We start from the raw sequence: 27504 nt of genomic DNA, 5'->3' as shown, positions 1-27504 counted from the left end.
GGGCCAGGATGCGCACAGAAGCCCCTCCACGGCAGTGGCAATAAATATCGCATATCATCAGGTGCCAAGACACCCCCCGCTGGCCTGGCAGTAGAGCTGGCTGCGGCAGAAAACCCTGGCTACCCCCTGGGGCAAAGCCCAGTGGCGGGGGGACGTTGGGCAGCCAGAGCCCCAACGCCGGGCTTTCTGCCGAGGGGACACAGCCATCGCGGGGAGGCAGGGCTTTGAAGGAGCTGATCCTTGACCCGAAAGACAGTATTTGAGACTTCTCTGTGACGCGCTAAGCCTTCCTTCTATTCTGCCACCGATGAGAATGAGGCCACCTGCGCCACTGCGGGGGCGTGCGTGTGCCCGAGCCAGGAACAAACCTGGGGCCACAGGGACCGTTCCAGTTTGACAGTTAAAAAAAAAAAATTGGGTAAAACACACATAACATAACATTTACCGTCTTAAAGTTACGATTCAGCGGCATTCGGGACAGTCGCCGTGTTGGGCTACCAGCACCACTATCGTACTTCCAGAACTTTCTCATCTCCCCAAAAGGAAACCTCACAACCACTAGGCAGCCTGGCAGTTTTAATGAGAATTATCTTTGACGACAACGAGAGATGGGGGTGTCCTGGGAGCCCCAAGCACGGCCATGCCTCTGGCTCACCAGCCAGTGGATGCAAACTGGCTCAGGCCGTGGGAAGGGCTTCCTCGTGAAGGGCAGAGCCCCCACCCTATTTCTGTGGCCTGCCCCCAAAGTCCAACAGGCAGGATGGTTAAACACATGATGGGAGAGGTTTTCGTAGGCCGGAATCCTACACAGTAAGGGAAATGATGTCTTCAAAGAATGCTTCATGACCAGGGAAAATGTTTATAATACGGGGCTTAAGCACAGAAAGCACAATACAGATGAAGGCCATTTGGGTCCAATTTTGTCGAAAAGGTGGGGGTAGGGGAGAAGATGACATTGGAAGGAAAAGCAGAGAATGTAAACTGTTTTGGAGGGGGCTCTGGGCCTGCCTGCCTGCCTGAAGCCCACCACCTAACCCCCTCGCCCCCCCAACTCCTATTCACAAGAATGTGTACCCGCCAAGCCCAGAGGGCTCAGTAAAAGTTACTTGCGGTCATTTTAATTTTTTTTTTCTGTATTTTCCAAATTTTCTGTAACAATTAAGTTTTAACTTTTACGATCATAAGTACTCAATGTGAGTTTTTAAAAAAGTAATCTTCCCGCCCAACGTGGGGCTCAGACTCACGACCTCGAGATCAAGAGTCACAGACCGAGCCAGCCAGGGGCCAATTTTTAAAGATGAGAGGAAACAGTATTGCTGTTGGGGCTGAGCACGTCTAAGCCAGACCAAGCATGAGCCCATCTCTCTTCTCACTCCCTTCATCTGAGAGAAGAGGCCTGGCCCCTGGGCTGGGCTTTCGTGGTTCAGGGTCATATTTGTAATCTGGCTTGAATGAAATACTTCATGTGGGATCCCAGGAGCCACACACGGGTGTACAGACACACACACACACACACACACACACACACACACACACACGTGCGAACACCATCCACATTCTTTGACAGTTGCACCTTTTGTGATAGTCCAGAAACTTCTAGAAGGACACACTGCAATAAAAGAAGTCTTATTCCCTTGAATGGAAGGATTGATTACGTGATATCAGTGTGGGAGTTCATGAGGCTCTGTAGGCAGAAGGGCTTAGCAAACATTTAATTCTGCTACAATTTAAATAAGAAAGGCAGTCTCGGTGGGCAGATGGCCCAGAGAATGGGAGAAGAGGACCCTTGAAGGCTAGACTTGACTAGGGTTGGCCAAGGCCAGGTCTTCGGCTTTGCAGCCCAGAACCTCCCTGTTGGTCAAGGGTCAAGGGACTGGCTCAGGCCAACCCGTGCTGGGAGGTTGTGGGGACAGCAGACCCACCGGGAAGCTGAAGCCCAGAGGCACCTGTGGTTATGCCGGCGTGCAGGGTAGGTGGCCAGCCCTAGCTCCCTGGGCTGGGGGTATCATTTTGTCAGAAGCTGCCTGGGCAACCCACAGGCAAACATGGGGGCCAGCATGATAACTGTATTCACTTTTTTCCTCTGAGGGGCGGGTCATCTGGAGACTGGATGCTTCTGCCACTGGGTAGGCCACCCAGGCAAGGTTGGGTGCACAAGGACACGCCCTCCAAGCTTTGACCTTGTGTGCCCACTGTCTAGGGAGAGGAACACAAGGGGCAGCAGGACTTGTCCTGTAGGCGGTGGCCCAGGATAGCTAGCCTAGGAAGCCTGCTGGCCCCGCCAGCCTGAGCCTCCGACACCCCTGGCTAGTGTTTCAAGGCAGCATTTGGTGGCCTGCACTCCAGCCTCACGTTGGGAGGCCTTCTTCGGGTGCTGACCCAGGAACACCCTCTGGCGAGGAGGAAGTCTCACCCCTCTCCTCACGGGCCTCCCTGCTCTCACTGCCAGACCCTCCTCCCCACCCCACCTGGTCCTTCCACCCCCTCGAGGTGCCTTGTAGCCTCAACGCTGCCTTGCCCCTGCCAGCCTCCACGGGGACCCGGCCGAAGGCTCTGGGCGCACGCTGGCTTTGCTCCGTGTGGTGGAGGGCCGGCCAGGCCCCCCAGCCTGCTTGTGGCTGGCACAGAGAAAGGGCAAGTCCAGGAGGAACTTTCAGTAGCAAGCTGACCAAGACCTTGAGTGTGTCAGGGGAAGAGTTTCTCGTGATAAATTAAGATTCAACAGTTGAGCCTAAGAGAACACGGAGGAGCCCACAGGTAAAGAAGAGAGAGAAAGGTAGGGCTGATATTTTAGAATGTGTTTAAACCTTAAATGTTGTTGTGTGATAATTTTTTTTTTAAAGAGATAATCCCATAGGAAACTGTGTTAGGGTTTTCTCAGAGTTACCACCCCTGAGAGAAACCTGAGTGCTCAGGCCGTGGGACTGAACCCCAGTGCCTGCCCCTCACCGAGGGGCACTGGGGAGGGGCTCCTGGTTTCCCAAGGTTCGGCTTGTGGCTCAAACATGGTCAGGGCGGAAGGGATCCTGGGGCATCAGCCTGAAGGCCTGGAGCTCACTCAGTCCAACACTCCACCTTCGGGAGGAAGGGTTTGAGTCTCAGGATCCGAAAGAGGCAAGAGCAGCGTCTACCGTGGGTGAGAGGCAGGGCTGGGTGACCCCCAGCCAATCCCCTGGCCCTGCCAGTGGTCACAGGGGACTGCCGGGAGGGCTCCTGTGACCGCCGGTGGGTGTGGCAATGACCTGGGTGACGTAGGCCAGGGCCTCAGAGTCTGAGCCAGGATGTTGGCAAAGCCAACGAGGAAAAGAACTGGGTAGCACCGGTGTGAGTCATTCAACTCTACGATGGTAGCATGTAGGCAATGACCAGGCAAGAAGACGAGGGGAGAGGGGACATTAAAGAGCACCTACTGTATGCCAGACCCTGTGCCGTGGGCTTTTGTGCTCATCAACTCATTTAATCCTGGCAACCAATCCCTCTACTGATGAGGAGACTGAGGTGTGCAGAGGTTGGGACTTGCCCAAGATTAACCATAAGTGAGTACAGAACCGGAATTCAAATCCAGGCTTGTCCAACTTCAACAGTAATGTTGGAGGAAAGTGAAGTTTCCTGAGCCATCCCAGTGTCTCAAGCCCCAGGGAAGGAGTTTTGCTGCCCGTGGCGAGAGGCCATTGAGTAAGGAAGATGGGGTGGTGTGGGCAGGTAATAAGAGCCTTCTGCTAGCACCCTTTGGAAAAGGTCTCTGGAGGAACCATGTCCCTTCCTGAAGTCTTGCATATGGCGACACCTTCCTAGGAGAGTTCCCTATTCATGCATCCAAAAAGAGAAGCTATGAACTTGACCTGGCTTACAATGACAATAGAAACTCTTTACTCACCTGCTGTTGCCCCTTGGAAAAGCCACAGCTTTCCCTGTGACACAGCCCGACGCCAGTTGTCAGCTGGCCGAGGGACAAGATCACCCCTCTTTGAGCCAGACCCTGGTTGGCATTCTGGTCCTACTGTGTGACCTTGGGTGTACCAGTCCACTTTCTGAGCCTCCGGCGTCCTCATCTGCAAAGGACGGATCACGATATCACTCCTCGGAGTGCCCAAAGAATTAATTTAGAGGAGGGGACACAGGTAAAGTAGCCTCTATCCCAGTGCCTGGCCCACGGCAGATGCTTAGCTGAGACCAAATAGGAGGGAAATGGGAGTCTGCTGGTGGAGACAGCTTTGTAGCAGGGGAGTGTTCTGATCTGAGAAGTGGGTTTGCAGGCTTTGCCCAGCTCACCTGAAGATAGGCCAGTACCCGGGGGCAAAACGTGAGTCAGCCTCATTAATTCCCCATAACGCCTGTAAGCCCAACAACATGTATTTAACATGGGGGCTGCAATCAATTGAGGCCTCCCCATCAATCATGCCCGGGGGCCCCCGGGGAGACCAGCGGGGCAGCCCCAGCGGGCCAAGTAAGGCCTGAGACAGGCGTTTTGCGGTCTTGTTCAGACTCAGCTACTAAATGCTTTGGGGCCTTCGGCAAATTACTTAACTTCTCAATGTCTCGCTCTCCTTATCTGTAAAATGGGGTTAATAATGCTTACCTACCTCACGGGGCTTGCTGCAAGAATTAATTAAAGTTTATGAAGTGCTTTGAGATTCCTGGATAAAAGGCCCGACAAAAGTACAAAGTATTATTATCATAATCTAGTAGGCTATAAAAGATAATTTTGCAGGAAAAGGCAAAATTTTAATTTCCATACAAGCAGAAACAAAGGCAGATATAGTCATAGAAAGTTTAAAAAAAAAGTCTAGAAGATAATTTATATAATTTTTAAAAATTATACCGTGTTTGCTCCCTGCCAATCATCAATGCAGCATAATTACAGATTTCAGTCAGAGGCCAGCAAATCATAGCAGCGTCTCTAATACGTGTGCCGGGCCTTGGGTTGGGGATTCTCTGCGAGTTATGTCCTGGATCCCATATGACAACCCCACGAGACGAACACCATCCCCCCAGGAGAGGACTCCAGGACAAAGTCTAGAATCCTCTCCTGGCCTTGGTCACTGCTCTTGATGCCGGAGCTGGGAGGAGGACTTGGTGATGTGCTGATTCCCTTGGCAGGTGGTCTTTAAGCAGATCCAGGGCATAACCACAAAGGGAAACGGAGACAGGTGGGGGTCAGGTTCTCTGATGGGAAAACAGAGCTGTCGCCATCCTGCCTTCTAGCTCGTGTTCAAACGCCCAGCCCGGGAGAAAGCCGCCCAGCCCGCACCTGTGGGCTTCTTTCTTCACGAGAAAAAAAGGGAAAGACCGTCTCCTGCCTCTGAGCTGTGTTGGGAGAGTCAATTACCTTCTTTTAAAAACATTAATAGATGATAAATAGATAGATAGGGCTTTCAGATGAGAGGCCTGTGTGTGGAAAAGTTCTATATTGCTGGTTCTTTCATCTCGACTTGAAGACTTGCCACGTGTGCAATTAAGGCCCAGGCTGGGGAGGCCTGGAGCAGGTGGGCAGGCAAACCCAGGCCCTTGGGCTGGTTCTCTCTTGGGGGAAGTGGAGGCAGAGTGGGATCGCCACGGGCTTGGGGTCTGAGGAGACCTAGATCGATTCTAGCGCGGTCCCCATTCGCTGTGAGATTTGGGAGTGAAAGCTAAGTCCCTGGTTATATTAGTCAGTGCTTGTAAAACACCCAATCCTGAAAAAGGAAGTCTTATTCTTTTGTAGATTAGATGCACCGAGAAATGAGAGAATGCAAGGTAGGCAGAAGAGTCATAGAAAGGATAGTCATAGAATTTCACAGCTTCTCTGGCAAATTAAGAAATAATACATTGAGACTTGAGAATTATAAAATGAATGGGCATCCCTAGAAAAGAAAAGGGCGTATCGGCTTTGCTCATTCCAGGATCCTGGATGTCTGGGGAGAGGTCTCTGCTGGACGGGATGGGGGGAGCTGTCAGAGAAAGGACAAGGCGGGGGTATGGAGAGGCAATCCTGAAAGCAGCAATCAGGGTCACAGCCCACCCAAGCTGCCCCCTCTGGGCACCAAACGGGGAAGGGCCCATTACTTCCCTTTCTTCAAATCTCAGCTTTAACCACTCATTTTCTGTGACTTTGGGAGCATTTTCACTTCTCTAGGCGTTTCCTTATCTGGAAAACAGGGACACCCCCCCCTCCCCATAACAGTGACCTCCCAGCGGGTCAGCGCCGGGGGAAGTGTCCACATGGAGGTGCCCGGTCCTGCGAGGCCCCGCCACGCCCGGGTCTGGGCCAGCTCCTTGCTAAATGTGCTTTTAAAAAAAATCTTACTTCATCAGTTCCCTCCAAGGAATCTATGAGGTCAAGTGTTAGCATCTTAATTCTACCTTCAAGAAATAATTTCCTTCGGAAAAAAAGAGGGCAAGATAAAATCTGAGACGTCATGAGACAGACAGGAGATTCCTGTCCCGACCTCCAGAGCGCACGCAGCAGGCTTCTGGTGTGGATTTGAGCAGGAAGTGCGGGCTTGGAGAGCACCTGGCAGCCAGAAATGCGGAGACACTCTGTCATCTCCCACAATGCCCGCATTCCTGGGCAGGTGACTAAGAGCCAGGGAGGGTCCAACACCTGGAGATCAGGCCAATGGGGCTGCGATCCCACCAAATATGGGCACCCGGACTCGGCCCCAGTCTCTGCCGGCTCAGACCCCCAAGGGAGGGTTGGCACAGAGGAGCCAGACGAAGGAAATCCTTCTCCCTGATTCTTGGAATTTGAGGAGTTAACTAAGCAGTGAGGGGACTTTTGAGAGAGTCTAATTTACAGATAAGGAAGCTGGGACTGGGGAAAGGCCTGGGGGCTTTCCTAAGGTACCAAAGTAGGGGACACGCTCTTTCTGGATAGGGAAGGTCAGGGTCCCTTTGTTGCATTTCTCACAGACTCTATCATTTTGGGGACCTCCTGGGCCTTGCTTTCCCCACCTGCAAAGCTGGGATAACAACAGCTCCCGTGCCTGTCCCACAGGGTTGTGGAGAGGCCAGGGTGGTCATTAGAATAGAAATTATGGCTGGCAAAGCCACCTAGGGGCTGCGAGGGCCACGGGGAATGATCTATCAACAGAGAGACGGGGCTGAAGGCCGGCTTTGGGGCTCTGGTACTTTCGGGTCTGCTTTTGGAGAAATCGTCAAGGAAGGGCTTCTGGGGCCTTGTCAGGACCTTGTCACCTTTCTCTCACCTCCTCTGTTGAAGGCTCTCTGTTCATTCCCTGCACTGAATCCAGACACACACCTAGCCCTGGGCCGATGCAGGCCCTGTTCCTGATGGTTCCTGAGGAGGAAGCAGGTCGGGAAGGTCACTCTGCTCCCTGACCCATATCTGCTCCCCTCTGCCCCTCACACCGGCTTTCCATGGGCTGGTGTCCCACCTTTGGGTGGCTTCCTCCGAAAGGCCATGTTGGAAGATGTCGTGCTGCTGTGCGTAGCACGCCTGGCCATGAGTGCGGGAAATGTTCACCCCTGTTCTCGGCCACCTCGCCCCATCCTGCAGTGGAACCTGCGGGGGCCATCCCTATTTGACAGACGAGGGCACTGAAGCTCAGTGCTGTCAGGTGACTCACCTGAGACCCCACAGCATGGGGAGGCTGGGGTGAGAGCCACCACTGTGCACTGACCTTGCCCGGCCTTGGGCTGCTTGTCCGTGCAGGGGGAGGTGCAGGGGGCTGAGGGTAGCCTAAGCCTTTTCTAGCCCCCATTCTGGGGCCTGTGGTCTGGATGAGGTCTGGATGACGTCCCCGGAGGGCTCTGGCCCTCTGCCTGAGGTATGGCGGAGGGCTGTACACATGTGACCCAGCCTGTCACCTTGGGAAGCCCTCTCCTCTCAGTGGGCCCTGGACACTCGGTCCATCTGTGATGAATGGGAGGAGTCCCGGGCTGGGCCTGTGGTCTCCTGGCCCTGCACGTGCTGGGCTGAGCAGACAGACACGAGTCCCTGCGCCTCAGTGTCCTTGCCTGTCAGAGCGAAATGGTTGGAGGTGCTGCTTTTAGGAATGAAAAAACCTTTCACATTCCGCTAAGGAAGAGTTCTTCAAGATGTATTGAGAAACAGAAGCATGGTGCCTATGCAGTGTGCTAATTTAAAGCATGTATGTATAAAAAATAAAAAAAATGTATATGTGTACTTGATGGAATGTATACACGCGATACGATACAGGCACACGTTCAATATGGACTCAAAAGATTCAGTCGCTTATTTTTCACAAAGAATCAATAAAGAGTGAACGACTCATTTCATTATTTTGAAGAATTTATTTTTTTAAAGATTTTATACATTTATTTGAGAGAGAGAGCGTGAGCCTGAGTGAGAGCGAGGGGCAGACGGAGAGGGAGAAGCAGACTCCCCGCTGAGCAGGGAGCCCCATGTGGGGCTCGATCCCGGGACCTGGGATCATGACCTGCGCCAAAGGCAGCTGCTTAACTGACTGAGCCACCCAGGGTAGCCTGTCAGCGGAGGCGAGGGCAGGGCCAGAGGGGACGCGGGCGTGGAAGCCAGACCTCTCCAGATGTGTCTTGCTTTCCTGTGCTGACTTTGGAAACTGCACATCCTTACGAAATTAAAAAACATGGTAAGTAAGAAAGAACAACAGAACGATCCATAACAAATAAAACACACGATTTAAGTAAACATTTGTCTATCAACCTGGTGACATAAACGTCCAGGGAAAAGTGATTTCCGTTGACACTGCTATGCCGGCCCTAACAATCACCCTCAGGACCCGCCAGGGGTCCAGACTGCATTTGGTGGCCGTCCTCGAGGGCTAAGGCAGACACTGTTATTCCAGAACGACAGCATACGTGAGCACGTATAGCAGGACCCTTGGTGATGTTGTTGAGAACCAAGGTTCTCAGGGTGAGAGAAGGGGGAAGCGAACTGTGTGCCAAAGCTAAGACCGTGAGGTAAGTGCTTCTGGGCTCGTGTGTCTCTTTTTTTTTTTTTTTTAAGATTTTATTTATTTATTCGACAGAGAGACAGCCAACGAGAGAGGGAACACAGCAGGGGGAGTGGGAGAGGAAGAAGCAGGCTCACAGCGGAGGAGCCTGATGTGGGGCTCGATCCCATAACGCCGGGATCACGCCCTGAGCCGGAGGCAGACGCTTAACCGCTGTGCCACCCAGGCGCCCCATGGGCTCGTGTGTCTCTGACCCCGAAGGTCCCCTGGGGAGACTCCAGAGGATTTGACCGCACCCTGCTCCCCACCTGCCCCTAGCTCTTCGGCGGTGTCTTTGCGAGTTGCATAGTCCCCAGGGGAACCCATGGCTTAGTCTGGAAGAATTAGAAGTTTCTTACTTAAAGAAAACCGTCAGCCTGGAACCCCTGAAGGAGATGACCATGAACTGTCCCCTCGGCACTGACATCTCATGGTTCTAGAACCCATGGGTGCTCAGCCAGCAGACTTTCACTGAGCTCAGGCCTGGTTTAACGGTGCACAGAGCCACGTCTGAGTGAGACCCGTCCAGCACATTCCAGCAGAGAGCTGCCTCGTTGACTCTGCGCGAACAACATTGTTGTCACGCTCTGTTCTCTGTCTTCCGCAGCTTGGGCTCGTCACACTGATGGAACCAGACGGGATCATTCACGGTGTCGGGGGCCTGCTCTTGCACGGAACTTTTCCATCTGTCTCCCCACTCCCTCCTCGCCGAGACCTTGTGAAGTAGGGATTCTTGACTCCGATTTCTCAGGGGCGGTGGGGGAGTGTGAGGATGCTAAGTGACCCAGCCCTGGCCCCAGCCAGGCCATGAGCGGCCAGAGACTGCATGTGGCCCCACTGAGCCCAGGGCCCGTGCTCCTCCCCTGAGCCCTGCCTGCCCCAGAGAGCAGAGCCTCCTGGCTCTTTCTAAATGTGTAAGATGGACTGTGAATGAGTTCAGCCGACAGAGAGAGGACTTAATAGCAAGCAGGGGGTGGTGGGCAGAGGGAGAGGGAGAAGCAGGCGCTCCGCTGAGCAGGGAGCCCGATGTGAGGCTCGATCCCAGGACCCTGAGACCATGACCTGAGCTGAAGGCAGACGCTTCACCGACTGAGCCGCCCCTATAATGTCAATCTCTGTCTTAACACTACAGGCATGGAAGAGGATGGCAACCAGCTAGCGGAGGGAACGCTCGCTGACCAAGGAATTCTCTGAGTTGAGGCTACAGGTACCGAATTTTATTTAGAGCCAAGAGTAGACTCTATGAGTCCAGCCCAGGAGTTCTCAACAGGGGGTGATTGGGCCTCGCAGGGGACATTCAGCCATGTCTGGAGACACCTGGTTGTCACAATGGGGCGGTGTCCCCCTGCTGTCTCCGGGGGAGCGGCCAGGGATGTGACCACCTGTGTCACAAAGCACCTGGCAGCCCCCAGGACAAAGAGTGATTGGGCCCCTAAAGTCAACAGCACCGCTAGGGTTGAGAAACCCGCTGTGGTCCAGACCCCGCTGTGTCTCTCTGCACTCGTTAGTGTTCCAGGACACTTGGTTTTCAGGGGCAGGGAAGCCACTTGCTCTTCAAAGTTTCCAGAGCATCTCCACTGGCAGCGGAGCCAGGTCAGGTACAGAGGACGTGTCTCTTTCATCTCGGCAGGAGGGTTGGATGCTGGAAGCCGGTGTTGGCGAGCGCCACGTGATGCCAATTATGCAAATGGGCTTCTCCTCTGAGAATCCGCTCTCCTCTGAACTTCAAACATCTTGACCAATACTAATTTAGCAACAGAGCACCTCAGGAAGATTCTATCAGCTCCCAAACCAATTAGTTTAACTCTGGGCAAGTTTACCAAACATTCTTCTTTGATCAAAGAATGAATTTTTTTTTTCAAAGGGTATGATCTTCTACCCATACGCCTTTCTTTGACATTAATTGATAGACCAAAAGGGAGGAGGAAAAAAAAAATCCCAGTTTTGGAGATGGCATTAGTGTTCCAGAGTCAGGTTTAAAATATTGTATTTTTCACTGTTGTTTCTATAAATGGGTACAGAGAGAGGAAGAATCTTGGGGTTTTGAGGGACCCAGGAAGATCTCAGATCAGAATCCCAAGTCTCAGGCTCTGCCAAAGGAGGAAGGATGCCAAGTCCCTGTTGGGCCAGGACAAGATGGAGCCCACCGCAGGGCTAGCTGGGTGATGGCCTTTGTTGCATCACTCTCTGTTCACCGAGTAGCCCCACCTGTATCAAGCCCATTGTGGGGTACTGGGGCCCCCACAAAGGAAGGAAATGCCATCTGTGCGCTAACGTTCACAGTCCAGTGGGCAAGATACACAGCCCACAACGATGGTGCTTGTGTGTGTCTACGTGCGGCCGGCCCACCCCGCTGCTGGAGGAGTCTCCTTCCCCTCTTCTGAACATTTGTACCTGCTGGTTCTTTTCCTGGTGAGGTCTACTCATGCTTCCAGACCCAACGGCAGTGTCAGCTCACCTGAGGAAGCCGCCTCTGTCCCGAGTTGAGCCAGTGGCCTGCCTGTCCACCAAACTGCCCAGGCTCCCTGAGTTTCTCTCTACCAGGGCACTGGGCACTGGTCCTTTGTTTGTTTTCCTCCTCTGCCCCCCAAGTGGGAGCCCCTTAAGATGGGACTCCAGGTTCTTTGTGTATCCTCAACACGTAGAAGATACGGGATAGGTATGGAATGAGCGATGGAATGAATTCAGTCGGTGTATGCAGGCACAGGGGCAAGAAGTCATGGTGAAGAAATGGTAAAGTAAATCAAGGAAAACTTTTCAGCTGATGCTTTGTCATGACTATATCTGCTGGTGTGGTTCTGGCATTTTCCCTCTAGAACAATGCTGACAGGCATCCAATCAAATAAATTAATATTCCCTTCCACCATGAAAGACTCATTTCGTGGGAACAAGTCCACACAGCAGTGTGTGGGTGTGTGCCCCACACATCAACCCCACCAGAAACCATAATGTGTTTGCCTGTGTCTTCCTGTTAGCAAGAGATGAGGAGTGATTTGCTCTCCTTTCTCATGACGGCCGTTGACCCCGGTCTGACCTTGCCACTCCGTCATGGCGGGAAAATGAAGAAGAGGTGGGAAATCAGAGAGGAGAGATGAAAGGGAAATGTTGCCACTGTGTAAAGGTCATAAACTTTGTGCCTGTGGAATATCCTCCTGGAAGTTTCCATTAAAAAAAAAAAAACACTACATTTTTTGGTGAATAGACAAGTGGAAATTCTCTTCTCTTCAAGATAGTAGAAATAAATTTCTCTGGTTAGATGCGAGTTGATTTAGAGCTAACAGTGGTGGTCACATAAACTCCTTCATACAGAGTTTAAGCCACCTCTTGATTAAAGTTGATATTTGAATTTTTGAAGAAGAACAACCATTATTAAATAGTTCTGGAGCCTGTAACTCCACTCAATTTAGCACCAGTAGATGCGCTCGCTTGAAAATATTTATCAGCACTTTCAAGATGGTGAAATGATCCACAATTTTTTAAATTTAATTTTATTTTATTTAAATTCAATGAACATATAGTGTATTATTAGTTGCAGAGGCAAAGGTCAGTGATTCATCAGTTGTATATAACGCCCAGTACTCATCACATCACACGCCCTCCTTAATGCCCATCACCCAGTTACCCCATCTCCCCATTTCCCCTCCCCTCCAGCAACTCTGTCTGTTTCCTATGATTAAGGGTCTCTTATGGTTTGTCTCCCTCTCTGATTTCATCTTGTTTTATTTTTCCATCCCTTCCCCTATGCTCCTCTGTTTTGTTTCTTGAAGTCCACATATGAGTGAAATCATATGATAACCGTCTTTCTCTGACTGACTTATTTTACTTAGCATAATACCCTCCAGTTCCATCCAAGTCATTGCAAATGGCAAGATTCCATTTTCTGATGGTTCTGTAGTATTCCATTGTATATATAGACCACATTTTCTTTATCCACTCCTCTGTCGATGGACGTCTGGGCTCTTCCCACAGTTTGGCTATTGTGGACATTGCTGCTATAAACATTGGGGTGCAGATGCCCTTTTGGATTGCTACATTTGTAGCTTTGGGGTAAATACCTAGCAGTGTAATTGCTGAATGACCCACAAATTCGCCTGCGGCAAATCATGATACCCTTTAGTAGCATAAAGGGACCTAAAGTCTACTAGTTCCTGTGAAGGTTATCGGAGAGCAGAGAAAGAGAGAGAAACACAAATGTGCAGTGTCATGGAAACCAGTTCATCACTTTGTTTGGTCAACAGGTGAGCACTGACTTGGTTTCTGATAACTCCAATGTTCACAGAGTACTTGCTAAGTGCCAGACCCTGTGCTGAGTACCCGAGATTCCTTCCCTCCGCAGATCCTGCTGAGGGGTGTGTCACGATCACCAGCTACCAACTGAGAAAGTGAGATGAAGCACCGACTGGGGTTCGGAGCCCATAAAACACCAAGCTGAGCTGGAACCTGGCGGCCCATATCCATGAATGTCGCATTCCAGGGAAAGCGTGGGACACAGGCTGGTGCTGAGTTCAGCACCAGGTTCAGCACCAGGAGGAATCTGCTTGGAACCGATACTCCTTGAGGAAGGAGACAACAGAGGCACAGGGCCCTTGCTCTTCCAGAACCCACAGGGGCTGGAATCAGGTGCCATCACTCTTGGCAATCCTACATCCTCAGCCCCAAATGGTGACCCCAACCCCAGCTCAATATGACCTCTCACTGCTAAAGCTTGCAGTCACCAAATGACTGGTCTGGTGTCCTCTCAGCTCCCCCTTTCACCCTGATTCCAACTGGCCTGGCTCAGGGGTCCATGGATAAGCTACCCGAGTCAGGTGGTCCTCGTGGGCAGCAGGCATTGTGGGGAACAAGGTTGTTCAAGAAGGGGTTTAGGGTGGGGCAAATACTGCATTTCATCACCCATGAGGGAGGGACAAGGTGAGATTTTCCATTACTGCTTTATTGCTAAAGAATGTACAATAGGACTATACTGACCAGCTCTGAGTCATATTAAGCACAAGCTGATAAGCTTACGTATCCCAGTTTCCACTTGCTAAATATTAGAGGAAAAGCCTCCATGCTGGGTCTTTATATCGAGATTCGGCAAATCCCACTGGACTTCCCTTGGGTCCGGGCCAAGGGAAAAGGTACAGAACACACCATCTCCACCCTCTGGTTTATTTTTCTTTTGGGGTGCTTATTTTTTTCCTTTTCCTTTTTTCTGCCAGCCCTCCATGCCCCTTCCAACTCTACCTATAACAACTCTCCAGGATGTCTACGCTAACAGCCTAATACGTATTCTCCTTACTCATATAACAATATACAAGCACAGAGAGGGTTTTAATCCTATTGTTTGCAAAAACAAGGTCGTACTTCATACAGGTTTTTGCATCTCCATTTTCTCAAAGATGTCAACAGTTACTAGCCCTAATTTATCCTTATTAATGGTTATATTCTATTCTAGGGTGAGAATTGCTATGCTTTATTCAACCTCCCTTATTGACAGCTATGTATTCACTTTGTTCCCACAGTTTTCCAGGGCTGCAATTCTTGAATATAAAGCCTTATATACTGATGCTTTTATTTCTATGCACTAGATTCCCAGGCATGGGATTATTGCTGGGCTGAAGAATAAATATGTATTATTTTAATAGGTGTTACCAGATTGCCTCTCAATTAAGCTGTAACCAGTAACTGCGTACTGGTTTTCCCATACCCCAAGAGTGAAAGGCATTATTGCTGTTTTTAGATTTTGCTAGTTTTATCATCTTGAAGAATTATCTCGGTTAATATAAATTGCATTTCCTATACTATTGGCGTTTTTAAGAATCTTTAAAAAAATTTGTTAGGCCCTTGGATTTGCTCTTCTATAAATTGCTTCTCCATATTTTTGATCCATTTTTTTACTGGGTGATTGTCTCACATCAATTTCTATGTAATAGATACTGAATTGCAAATATATATAATTGACAACTTGTTTAAGGTATCTTCTGCCATAAACAATTTTAAGTGGTTTAATATTAACAAACAAGCCTACCTTTTTTCCTTTAAATAGCTTCTGAGTTTCTAGGGAAAGGTTTTCTTTTTCCTTTCTCTTTAAAGATTTTATTTATTTATTTGACAGAGAGAGAGAGAAAGCACAAGCAGGGGGACTAGCAGAGGGAGAGGGAGAAGCAGGCTCTCCACCGAGCAGGGAGCCCGATGTGGGGCCGGACCCCAGGACCCCAGGACCCCAGGACCATGACCCAAGCTGAAGACAGACGCCCAACCGACTGAGCCACCCAGGTGCCCCATCTAGGAAAAGGTTTTCTTATTGGTAAATTATTAGGTAGCTTCCTAAAAGAAAAGAAATAACATCTTCCTTCTGACATTTTTATTGTCTTTCTTTTTATGTTTAAGTCTTTATCTGGAATTGGTCATTGTAAAGTTGTAAGATTGAAGACCAATTTATCTTTTCCCATTAGTAAAAGACCATTTTTTCATGTATTATATTTTTAAACTTACTGCTTTTTGCTTTCTATTTCTACTTTCTCATTTTGTTCTGTAGGTAAGGTTCTCTTCCAATGCCAATACCATATTTATTTGAATAGAATGGCTTTTTGGTATTTCGTGGTCTGGAAATCCAAATTTCTCTGATTATTCTTTTTCAAAAAGTTGGTATCCTTTTATTTCTTTTTTTTTCTTTTTCTTTTTTCTTTCTTTCTTTCTTTCTTTCTTTCTTTCTTTCTTTCTTTTGGCGAGAGAGCGAGCACACACACACATGTGCACACGGGGCAAGGGAGGGGCAGAGGGAGAGGGAGAGAGAGAATCTTAAGCAGGCTCTGCACCCAGCAAAGAGCCCGAAGTGGGGCTCAATCTCAACCCTGAGACCATGACCTGAGCCGAAATCAAGAGTCAGAAGCTTAACCGACTGAGCCACCCAGGCACCCCTCAAAAAGTTGGTATTCTTAAGAATTTATTTTCCCAAATAAACTTTATAATCATTTTGTCCAATTATCTGTCCTAAAACACAGACACACAGAAACAGACACACACATACACACACACACACACACACACACACACACACACAAAACTCTGTTAGGAGTCTATTTGGAATTGAATTAAATATATGAGGGGCAAATTTAAATATATATTATGTCTTCTCATCTAAGAATAGGATATGGCTTTCCCTTTATTCATGTCTTGGTTTATGTAATTTGATAATATTTTACTGTTTTTATGCAAAATATTTTTCTTTCTTGTATATTGTATTTCTAAGTATTCAATAGTTTTATTTGCTGTTGTGAATATATCTTCTTCCATTTCTAATTATTTAAGGCTGGAATAGAAACTGTCAATATTTGTATATATATCTTGTATCTAGCTATGTTAGCAAATACTTTTTAATTCTAGTCACTTTGCTAATTTTGGGGTTTCTGAGTACTATATTCTCATATCATCAACAAAAAATAGACAAATTAATTTCTTGTTTTCCAAGGTTCAAATCAGTTTTATAGTATTTTTATCTTATTGCATTTGCTGGAATCACCAAGACCATGTTCAATAATAATAATAATAATAATAATAATAATAATAGTGGTAGTATCATCATTGTTTAGTTCCTGATTTCGTGGAACATTGTTCTAAATTTCACCATTTAGAAAACTGTTCTCTGTTGGTTCTTGGTGAATGGTCTTTTTCTAAAGTTTCCATGATCTATTACTTCGAATTTTGTAGGAAAGAATGCTAAATGTTTCTCAAATGTTTTTTAGGCTCACTTAGTATGCGTGTGCGTGTGCGTGTGTGTGTGCGTGTGTGTGTGTGTGTGTGTGTGTGTGGTTTTTTTTCTTTACGTTGCTCAAACATTGCTATTCAAAAACAGACTTTCATGCGTGGAAATTTACACAGGCATATATCCTGTTTCTCATTCTTTCTGTTTTAATTCATTTCTATGGTTTAACAAAGACAAAAATCAAGGAAAAATTTTGTTTCCAAAGACCAATGTCATGGGGAAAGAACTGTGAAATGAGTTAATGTGGGGAAAAAACCTAGGACGCAAAACCTTACACACCATGATCCCGATTCCTTAAAAAAGAAATACCATCTGTACAAGAAACTTCTCAGGAAGGAAATACACAATGTTAGTAGAAATATGGATGCTTTTTATATTGTTCCCCATAGTTTTCTGGATTTTCAAGATTTTCTACAATAAATTTGTCATGCTGTTATAATCAGGAGGAAAACCACATTTTCGTTTTGAGATGGCAATGGCAAGACTTTTACGTCTCCTTCAGAGGCAAACAGCACCCAGGGTTCTCCTAGCACAGCCTGGTTAGAGCTCAGGGAAGGATTGAGGCTCTCAGATTCCGCATGGCTCAGCGACACGCCATGCCTCACTACCACACAATGGTTTCATTATAGAGACCCACATTACAGTATTTTATTTACTTCAAAGTTCCTGCTCTTTCCAGCGTTTGCTGACCCTCCAGCCCAGAGCAGTGTCACCTGATAAGAGGCTCTCTGCAGCCCAGCCTGAGTGGTAGAGGCACATCTGAAATGGGGTCCCGGAGACCAGCCTGGTCTTGGCTCTGTCCTTTTCCTGCTGTGTGACTTTGGGAAAGTCACTTGGTATCTCTGAGCCATAAAATAGCTCCTTGCTCATAAAATGGGGGAAATCATACCTGGTCTTCTTCACATAGTTGGTTGTGTGGATCAAAACCTGAAAGAGACCATACAGGTGGGGCTGCCTTCTTAACAGCCCCGTGCAGTACAAACCGAAGGGATGGTTCTTGCCTCCGCAGAGAGAGCTCCTTGCCATCCTCGGAACAACTGATTGCAAAATAGTTCTATTTAATTGGATTTATCTGAGTAGGTCAAATAATAATAATAATTACTGAGAGTGGTAATCATATCAAGAACAGCTCACCATGCTTCTATTACATAACCCGAGCTTCTCTCCAACGCCCCGATTTGAAAGCCTCTCCCATTCGCCCGCTTGTGACTCAGGAATCATAGATCAATCCTGTGCTTGGAGAAAGGCCCTCGGCCTTGTCATCCTTGCCTTGGTCTCTTCACACCCAACCACAAAGTAAGGATGAGTGGATTGCTCAACCTGCTTTGAAACACACGTTGTCACTGCCTCTCACACGGGTGTGACAACAGATGAAGGGTTTTAAGGAAGCCAAGGTTGGGGAGGGGAGATGGCATGGTATCATCTGTTCTTTCCACCAAAATGCATTGAAAGCACCCCTCCCTCACCCATCATGATTTCACCCTGTGGAGCCTTCAAAGATCCCTTGTTCCTGATGCCCCTGTTCCAGAAACTGGTTCTTTTCTCCAGCTCCCCAGGGAGTCAACAGGCGTGGACAGGTCCAGGGGGCCTGGATGTCTAATGGAGTTCCTGCTCTCAGGCTGGACCTCACTTCCCTTCTGTAAGCTTCTCCACTGACTAGACCCCGCTCCAGTCCAACATCTTCTCCTGTGACACATGGTTCCAGGGAAAATCTCAGGTGGTTCCCAAGGGGACAAGAAGGGAGCAGGCTTCCAGGAGTGTGGGGGCCCGCAGAGCACAGGCCTGGAGCTATGCCTGGGTGGCAGGCGGGCAAAGCCTCCCTTTTAGTTCCATCTGCAAAGCCGCCTCACCCACCCAAGCTAGAGCCCTCTCTTCTACATTGTACAACTTTTCAGAGAAATAAAATCAAGCCACCCTCCCAGGAAAGTCTTGGTCATTGGTCGCTTTGCCTCCGTTGTCCTGTAACTCAGTGCCATTCTGGATACTCAGGCTTTTAGTTTGGGAAACTTTTTCTTGAATTGTTTTGTCGGTTACTTCCTCTCCTCTTCTCTTGGCTTCTCTTTCTGGAATGTGTTCTATTCTGGTGTAATTGGGCCTCGTGGACTAGACCGGCAGTTTTCTGGTTTCTCTTCTCCTGTACCTTCAGTTACCTTCCGCTTTACTTCCTGGGAGAGAGTTCCTTAACTTAATTTTCTTGTCCTATTAAGCATTTCGATACTGGTTCCTTCCTGAGTGGAATTCATATTTCTTTCAGGATTTTAGTAAGAATGATTTTTTTTCTTTCCCCTGCTTAGACTATTTCTTCTGGCTTATATGTTTGGGTCTCTGTGTTTCCAGCTCCTGGGTCCTTGGTTGTCCGAGGCACTGAAATGGCAATGAGAGGCCCTTGGTGCGTAGACAGGGCTATATGGGGTCGTTGTCCGAGGACTTTTCTTGGGGAGGTGCAACCATGTGCGTATCCTTAGGTCTTTATTTTGGTGCTGGTGGAAATTCCAAAAGGCAACGATGTATGAAGATACAATTGGGGGTTCTTCACTAACTTCTTCCATTTTAGAGCATGGCCTCAGGGCCATACTGTCTAGTGAGGGGGACACAAGGGGCAGCAGGACTTGTCCTGTAGGCGGTGGCCCAGGATAGCTAGCCTAGGAAACCAGCTGGCCCCACCAGTCTGAGCCTCCAACACCCCTGGCTGATGTTGTTTCAAGGCAGCGTTTGGTGGCCTGCACTCCAGCCTCACGTTGGGAGGCCTTCTTCGGGTGCTGACCCAGGACTCCCCTCTGGCGAGGAGGAAGTCTCACCCCTCTCCTCACGGGCCTCCCTGCTCTCGCTGCCAGACCCTCCTCCCCACCCCACCTGGTCCTTCCACCCCCTCGAGGTGCCTTGTAGCCTCAACGCTGCCTTGCCCCTGCCAGCCTCCACGGGGACCCGGCCGAAGGCTCTGGGCGCACGCTGGCTTTGCTCCGTGTGGTGGAGGGCTGGCCAGGCCCCCCAGCCTGCTTGTGGCTGGTACAGAGAAAGGGCAAGTCCAGGAGGAACTTTCAGTAGCAAGCTGACCAAGACCTTGAGTGTGTCAGGGGAAGAGCTTCTCGTGATAAATTAAGATTCAACAGTTGAGCCTAAGAGAACACGGAGGAGCCCACAGGTAAAGAAGAGAGAGAAAGGTAGGGCTGATATTTTAGAATGTGTTTAAACCTTAAATGTTGTGTGATGATTCTTATTTTTTAAAGAGATAATCCCATAGGAAACTGTGTTAGGGTTTTCTCAGAGTTACCACCCCTGAGAGAAACCTGAGTGCTCAGGCCGTGGGACTGAACCCCAGTGCCTGCCCCTCACCGAGGGGCACTGGGGAGGGGCTCCTGGTTTCCCAAGGTTCAGCTTGTGGCTCCAACATGGTCAGGGCGGAAGGGATCCTGGGGCATCAGGGCCTGAAGGCCTGAAGCTCACTCAGTCCAACACTCCACCTTCGGGAGGAAGGGTTTGAGTCTCAGGATCCAAAAAAAGCAAATCAGTACCCACTGTGGGTGAGAGGCAAGGTGGGGTGACCCCCAGCCAATCCGTCAATAAACATTTGAGAGCAGATTCACACAAAATATGTTTGTGTGAATTCAGATTTCTGTTGTGCTCTAAGAAAGAAAGATGCTTCCAGAAGGTAGGACCAGACCGAGCAGTGCCAATGGCACCTACTTTGGAATTTCCGTTGGGTGAGTAGAATCACCCCAGCAACTGAAGGTGAGGATCCAGACTCTTCTGTTGGTCAAGAGAGAACATACTGGACCCACCTGGTATCTGGACACCAACAGGGTGTCAGCGACTTGGCCAGTGGGGTTTCTCTAGATAGCCCAACTCCGTGACAGCCTCCCTGGTGAAGAGCGTGGGCAGAATCTCAGACGATTCTCAACGTGGTTCCCCACGGAATCTCTCACTCATTCAGGCTCCGGATCTAGTTTACAACGTATCCAGTGTCTTCTGTTCTGACTGGTCTTGTCTCTGCCCTAGTGGGGAAACTTCGGATTTTTCTGTCCCGTGAGATGCTGTATCTTAGAAACAGCACTCTTAACATTCTCCCGAGTCTCTCCTGTGACTGAGTCATGGTTCTCACTATTTGCAATTCCTATCTGAAGGTGCTGCATGTTGCCCGCAGGCGTTGGAAGGCGCCACCCAAACCAAACATTTAATTTAAAGACTTAGCCCCCAGGAGAAGAGAGTATTATTATTATTATTATTATTATTATTATTATTTATCGCATTTAAAGAGTTCCATCTCTGAGCCTCTAGGTACTCATAAAGTGAACAATGCTCCTATTTTAGCACCCAAGTTAGAGCGAAATGTCCTGAGTCGTCAGTTTGAAGCAGGCTATGGAGTGAGAGAAGAGGGATGGGAATCACCAATAATACTCAGAATGCTTGGTTTCCCCAGAGAGACTGATTTTAACTCACAGACATGCCGTAAGATCAATAGTGTCCAGGAGCATCCCCAGGTGTTCTCTTCAGTGGAGTTCATAGTTGTCTTGACCCAGAACAAGCAAACTGCTTTGCTCTGCAAACATTCACAGGAGCCCTGGAGTCAGACCCTGGAGACTCAACTGACGGAGCCTGGGTTACTGCCTCCAACTAGTTCACAGCGTCCGGGGGGAGGCAGATAAGTCACCACAGAGAATCAGCATGCTGGCACCTCGGAGCAGGTGGGTCACTTGAGGTCAGCATGGCATCCTAGGGTGCTGAGGGGATCCCCGAGGAGCAGTCCTCTTCCCCTGCCATGCAGGCCAGACTGGGAGCACTGTGCTTAGGCATTCCTTGGACAAACAGGAACATATTCAGAGGACCAGCCGGGAGGCTGAGGGGCTTATACCCACGTCCTATGTGTACCTAGAGGGAGTCCAGGTTTTTGGCTGCAAGAAAAGTTTGAGTGGGGCCAGAGAGAGGGGGAGAACATCACTGAAAGAAATTAAAGCAAAACTGAATAAATACAAAGACATTCCCAGTTTATGGATTGGAAGGTTTCATATTGTTAAGAAGGCTACTTCCTAAATTGATCTATAGATTCAATGCAATGAGATAAATTTGAGAATCGAGAAATAAACCCATATACATATGAACAATTATCAACAGTGGTTCCAGGACAATTCAATGGGGGAAAGAATAGTCTTCTCAACAAACGTGCTGAGACAGATGGATAGCTACATGTGAAAGCATGAAGGTGGAGCCCTACCTCACACCATATACAGAAAATCACTCAAAATAGATCAAAGATTTTTAAATGTAAGAGCTAAAACTATAAAATTCTTAGAAAAAAAATTCATAACTATAAATCTTCATGAGCTCAGATTAGGCAATGGTTCTTAAATGTAACACCAGAAGCACAAGAGACAAAAAAAAATTGCTAAATTAAACCTTATCAAAACTAAAATTTCGGGGGCAGCTGGCTGCCTCAGCCGGTGGAGCATGCATCTCTCTATCTCGGGGTCATGATTTGAGCCCCATGTTGGACACAGAGATTACTTGAAAAAAAAAAACCTTAACAATTTTGAATTTTTCAAATCATCATATTGTACACTTTAAATATCTTACATTTACTGTCAATCATACATCAATAGAGCTGGAAAAATAAAGTAAAATTTTTATGTGTCAAAAGATATTATCAAGAGTGTAAGAAAAAAACCCACACAGAATGACAGAAACTCTTTGCAAATCATATATTTTATAAGGGTTAATATCCAGAATATATAAAGAGCTTTTACAACTCAACAACAACAAAAAAAGACAATCCAATTTTAAAAACTGGCCAAGGCTTTGAACAGACATAACTCTCAAGAAGATACATGAATGGCCAGTAAGCACATGAAAAGACGCTCAACATCATTAGCCATTAGATGAGTGGAAATCAAAACCACAATGAGGTACCACCTCACATCAGCTACAACGGCCCTAATTTAAAAAACAGACAATAACGAGTATTAGAGAGAAATCACCAGAAGGAGAAGCAGCAGCCAACGGGTTTGCATTTACATACCTGGAGGGCTGGCAGGTGGAGGAGGGTCCCATGCCTCCACAGAGTCAGTACAAGACCAATCAGAGCTTCTGGGGTAATTTCCTAAATCCTGGGTGATTGCCTAAGGATTTACTAAAATCTTCATAATAAGAAAATCTATCAGTGTAAGGTGCTATAAGACAGTACTGACCACTTCGTAAGGCAGTGAGTTCCCTGGCACTGAAGGGTTTAACAAACCAGGGGTTGATCCCTTGTCTGGCTGAGCTGCTAGAGAGATTATTCAAGCAGAGGTTGGGAAGGCAGGGTTGGACTAGATGACCGTACAAGTCCTTTCTGACCCTGAAACGCTATAATTTCATGACAGGGTGAGAGGAGCTCTCGTGAGCATACAGTAGGTGTTTAGTGGAATGTGTGCCGGATCCGGCTGCTCACAATTACCTTTCGAGGCCCTAAGGCTTGAGCTGCCTTCAAGGTACTGAACCCTTAAACTGCGAGGAAGCAGGTGTCTCATGCTGGAAATGACTCGACTTTGTAGGGTCGGAGGCAGTGTCTGTCTTCTCCCTGGGCTGGCACTTTGAGACCCAAATAACATGAAATAAGGAGAGCTGGCCCTTGGAGAACCTGGGCCAGAACGACCAGTGGCAGTTTCAGGAACCTATGTCCTACCTGCCCTGGCCCCTACGTCACCTCTCCCTGGAAGCGCCTACCTCGGTAGCTGGTTCTGTTTGCACTCCTCACGGGCATTTTGCGCAACCCAGGCAATGACGCCAGGTCAGGGCACATGCAGCAACAGCAGGCTTTGTGTAGATCACATCCTGGAAAGAGGGGAACCCCCAGGAGAGAGGATGATTACTTAACAGGATGTGTGCACTGTCTCTTTGATTCACCCGGAAACCATTCAGGGAGCCGTCGAGGCTAAGCAGTGTTTACTTTTGCAGCGTGTAGGATGGTGCCGTGGACTCGGCTGAACTCTGGAGCCACCCCTGTGCCAGATGAGGTCCCCAAAGTTGGTGGCGAGTTATGACCCAAAGAAGAGCGCTGCGGCTTTTCACAGTGGGACCATGGAGACTGACCTTCGACACACTAAGATTCATTTGCGGGAGGGAGCACTGAAGAATATCCCTCCGACTGAGGCCAATACCATCTAGCAAGAATCGTGCTCCCCTTGTGCAATACCATGCGCAGAGAATGTCCATGTGTGTGACCTCGCCCAAGCCTGATAAGGATCCAACATATTTATGCCCATTTCACTGATGAGAACATTGAGGATTGGTGGAGCCGCGACAGGAATCCAGGTCTTCAGACACTTTCTGTGACCTCCTTCTAGGACCTGTTGCTTCTCCTTTGAGTCACCGGGCGTCCGTGGTGTGAACAGCCCAGTGCTGTGTGATTGGGTCCAGGCTGGCGTTGGCCTCATGGGTGTGCTTGTGGTCAGGACAAGAGGCTTAGAGTCCCCTGCAGAAGGGTGAAGCTGTCTCTGAGAAACTTAGCCCCCCGATCCCAAATAAACCCTGCTGTGGCCACACCCGCTCCAGCTCCGTCTCCCCTTCCTGCTTCTTTGCAGGATTCACTTATGCCATCAGGACGTCCGTGACCCGGCCTCCTGTGTCCCACTCAGCCCATGGCGCTTCGGCTACAGTGCCTGCTTCATCCTGGCAGAAGTCTCCAGCAATGGCTGCGTTGTCAATCCAATGAGCAAATGTCATGTCTTGCCGGCCCCCATCTGACATTGAGACTGCTCCCCGACCCTCTTTTCATCTTGGTTTCCGTGACACCACTCCCTCCTTCCTGCCCTGCTCACGCTTTATGTTGAGGTGCCCTTGACTTCAACCCCACCCTTCTCACTTTCGAGGTGCCACTTGAGTGACCCACCAGCTTTGGCTGTCACCTCTCTGCTCACAATGCCAGCCCCCAGTTTCCAGCTCTGGTGGAGCTTGGTGCACTCCTGGAAAGTTTCAATAGTGGGTCAGAAGCAACCTTTGGCGTTGGGATCCATCCCACATGCCCTCCTCCCCACTATTCAGATTCCACGGATCATCCCACCCAGGAATCAAGGTGGGGGATACCCAGAGCCCTGCCCCCACCTCCATCTGATCAAAGCCTAGCCCTGCTGATTTTTCTCTCCAATGTTACCAGCACCTTGCAGGAGCTTTCCAGCTGGTCCTTGGCTCCCTCCAATCTTCTCCCCATGGCTGTGAAATGAACTTTCCAAAAAACATCTCTCTGTAAGCCCTTTGCCTACCTGGTGCAACCCCCGGGGCTCTTCCTGTCTCCAGATGAAAGCCCAGGGACATAGGCTGCCCCGGCTATTACCAGCTGCCCGCCACCTTCTTGGCTTTGTTATCTGCCACGCATGGTGTCACAAGTCACCCTCGTCCAGAGCTGCTCGGGCCCACCGTGCACCCTGCATGTTCGTTCAGGCTGTTCTCACTGCTGACATGCTCTTCCCTGCCTTGAGCTCAGCTGCAGACCTAGAGCAGACCTCATTTCATTAGGAAGATGTGTTCATCCCTGATAGACGACCTGTTGACGGGTCTCTCTTCTACTCATTGGAAGCACTGGAAGCGGGCCCTCCATTCCTCATCTTCGACACCCCAGCCTGCCATAGCATCAGCCCTCAGTAAAAATTGTTAAATCTGTCCCATCAGTCAGTGTGAGTGTCCCAAACCAACCCAAGTCTCAGCCTGACTCACAGACTACGATTTTCATTTAACTGTTTTATTTTGAAAACTATCAGACATACACAAAGGCGACAGAATGGCATAAGGACCCCGTGCGCCTCTCGCCCCACTTGAACAGGTGTCATCTTTGTCCCATCCTTCCACCACCCACGGCCCCCCACCTTGAGGACTTTTTTTATAATTCAAAATCACGACGGTTTTTTTTTTCCTTTCTGTTCTCCATGCAACCACATGTCATTGAAAAGAGCATTTGCATTTGGCCATCTGACCAATAGTAAAGGAAAAGAAGAGTCGAGCGTCATTCCGGCTACGCCAGCGGTGGCCATCTCACGAAGAAGCTTTGATTCTGCGTCGGGCACGGGGTGCGCAGGGCTCCACGGCGTTACCTCGTGTAACTTAAGACGCCGTGTGAAGTAGGCGCCATCATCACCCCAGCTTTACAACTGATGGAGCAGCTCAGAGATGCCAGGAACGCGCCCAGAGTTCCAGCTGGCCAGTGGCCACGCTGACTCCCAACCTGACATGCAGCCCCGGCCCGGTCCATTTGCATCATCTAAACCGATGGCCACCTGAAGCTGTGCCCTGGGCCGCGGGTGGCTGGTCACAGAGGCCTGTTGCGAGAGAGTCCCAGATCCCACGGAGCTCTGTGCAAGCATTCTGAGCCACCGCGCCCCAGGAGACAGAGAGGCTGCTCACGCCACACTCCCCATAATGATCTAGGACAGGAGCCAGTGGTGCCAAGGCAAGACGGGGCCCGCCAGCTGTTCAGGGAGGCAGCAGGGAGTTACCGGCATGATGCATCACGGGCCTGGGCCCGGGCCGGGGCGTTGTCCAGCATGCTGGGTGGGTGACAGGCGGCCGGGCGTGCGGGCTGTGATGTAACAGGCTGTTCGCTGCTGGCTGGCAGGGCCACTGACTAACTTTCCTCCTCTGTCAACGGCCTGTAATCGCCTCCACTGAGAGGGAGGGTGGGTGTGGCGGGCCCGTCGCCAAGACGGCCAGCCAGGCACGGAACATCCGCCAGGCCACCGAGCAGCGTCCGTGTGCCGTGGTGGCTCCCCTTAGCCCTGGACCAGACGTACTGCCAGGTCGGTCCCGGCACAGAGCACGGTGCGGAAAGAGAACGAAGTGTGAGGCAGACCCCCAAGGAGGGGCATCCGTGTGTTAAGGAGTGGATATGCAGTGGAGTGTTCTTTGACCTAGAGAAGGGGGAGAAGTGAGGAAATCATGTTATATCGAGTACTTACTTGTACCAAGTCTTTACACCTGCCCAGTAAGACGGTTTCCTTCACTCGTTCACGCGTTCACTCAATTATATCTGAGCACCTCCTAGCTGTCAGCAATCACGTGGTTTTACAGATAAGGAAACTGAGGCTCCGAGACGCGCTCACTCCCCAGGCAAGGCTGGAGCTGGTGCTGAGAGCTGCGTTCCTACGCTCTAGAAGGGGGAACGTCTCTAGGAAGATACAGCCCCTACCAGGCCCTGGGCTTGGCGAGTAGACCCCTTAGTCAGGAACCCCCAGCTCTGCCCCTAAGATCCTATGGCCAGTGGGCAGTACAGCCTGGGTGACCGAGATCCCCCCATGCTCTCTCCTGGGCCACACCACCTCGCTCTGCCATCAAGGACTCATGGTGGTGGTCACCTTTAGGGACTCTCTGGCAAACTCTACAAGCTAAAATAGATGTTTCTGGTCTTAAAAAGGAGACAGAAGAGCTCTTGTGGAACAGTGAGCAGGCCATGAGCCTTGGAAGGCTGGGGGCTGGAGCGAGGGGCTGGGCCTGCCCCTTGGAAGGGACAGGAGTCGATGCCAGGTCCTGCACCCGTGCAGGTGGGGGCGCAAGTGGTACCCCATGCAGACGTGACTCCAGCTTTGGCTGGCCCATGTGAGTCCTGTTTTCTAGCAGCTGAAATGTTCTGTGGAAAAGGGTAAATGTTGGCCTGGGCTGCCGTTCGGATGTATGTGTGTAAACCACTAAGGGGAAAGTTCAACACATTTCTAGTAAGAACCATTGAGAAGAGGAAGGGGCTGCCTTAAACGTAGTGAGGTCCCCGTCATGGAAGGTGTTCAAGCAAGGACAGGCTAGCCACCTGTCCAGGCCACATTCGTGTGCATTGCATGATGTCAAGGGGACTTTCCAATGGCGAAACTC

Source organism: Ursus arctos, unplaced genomic scaffold (genome assembly GCF_023065955.2).
Source record: "Ursus arctos isolate Adak ecotype North America unplaced genomic scaffold, UrsArc2.0 scaffold_8, whole genome shotgun sequence".
In the NCBI taxonomy this organism is placed as follows: domain Eukaryota; kingdom Metazoa; phylum Chordata; class Mammalia; order Carnivora; family Ursidae; genus Ursus; species Ursus arctos.
This window is presented reverse-complemented; position numbering follows the sequence as displayed.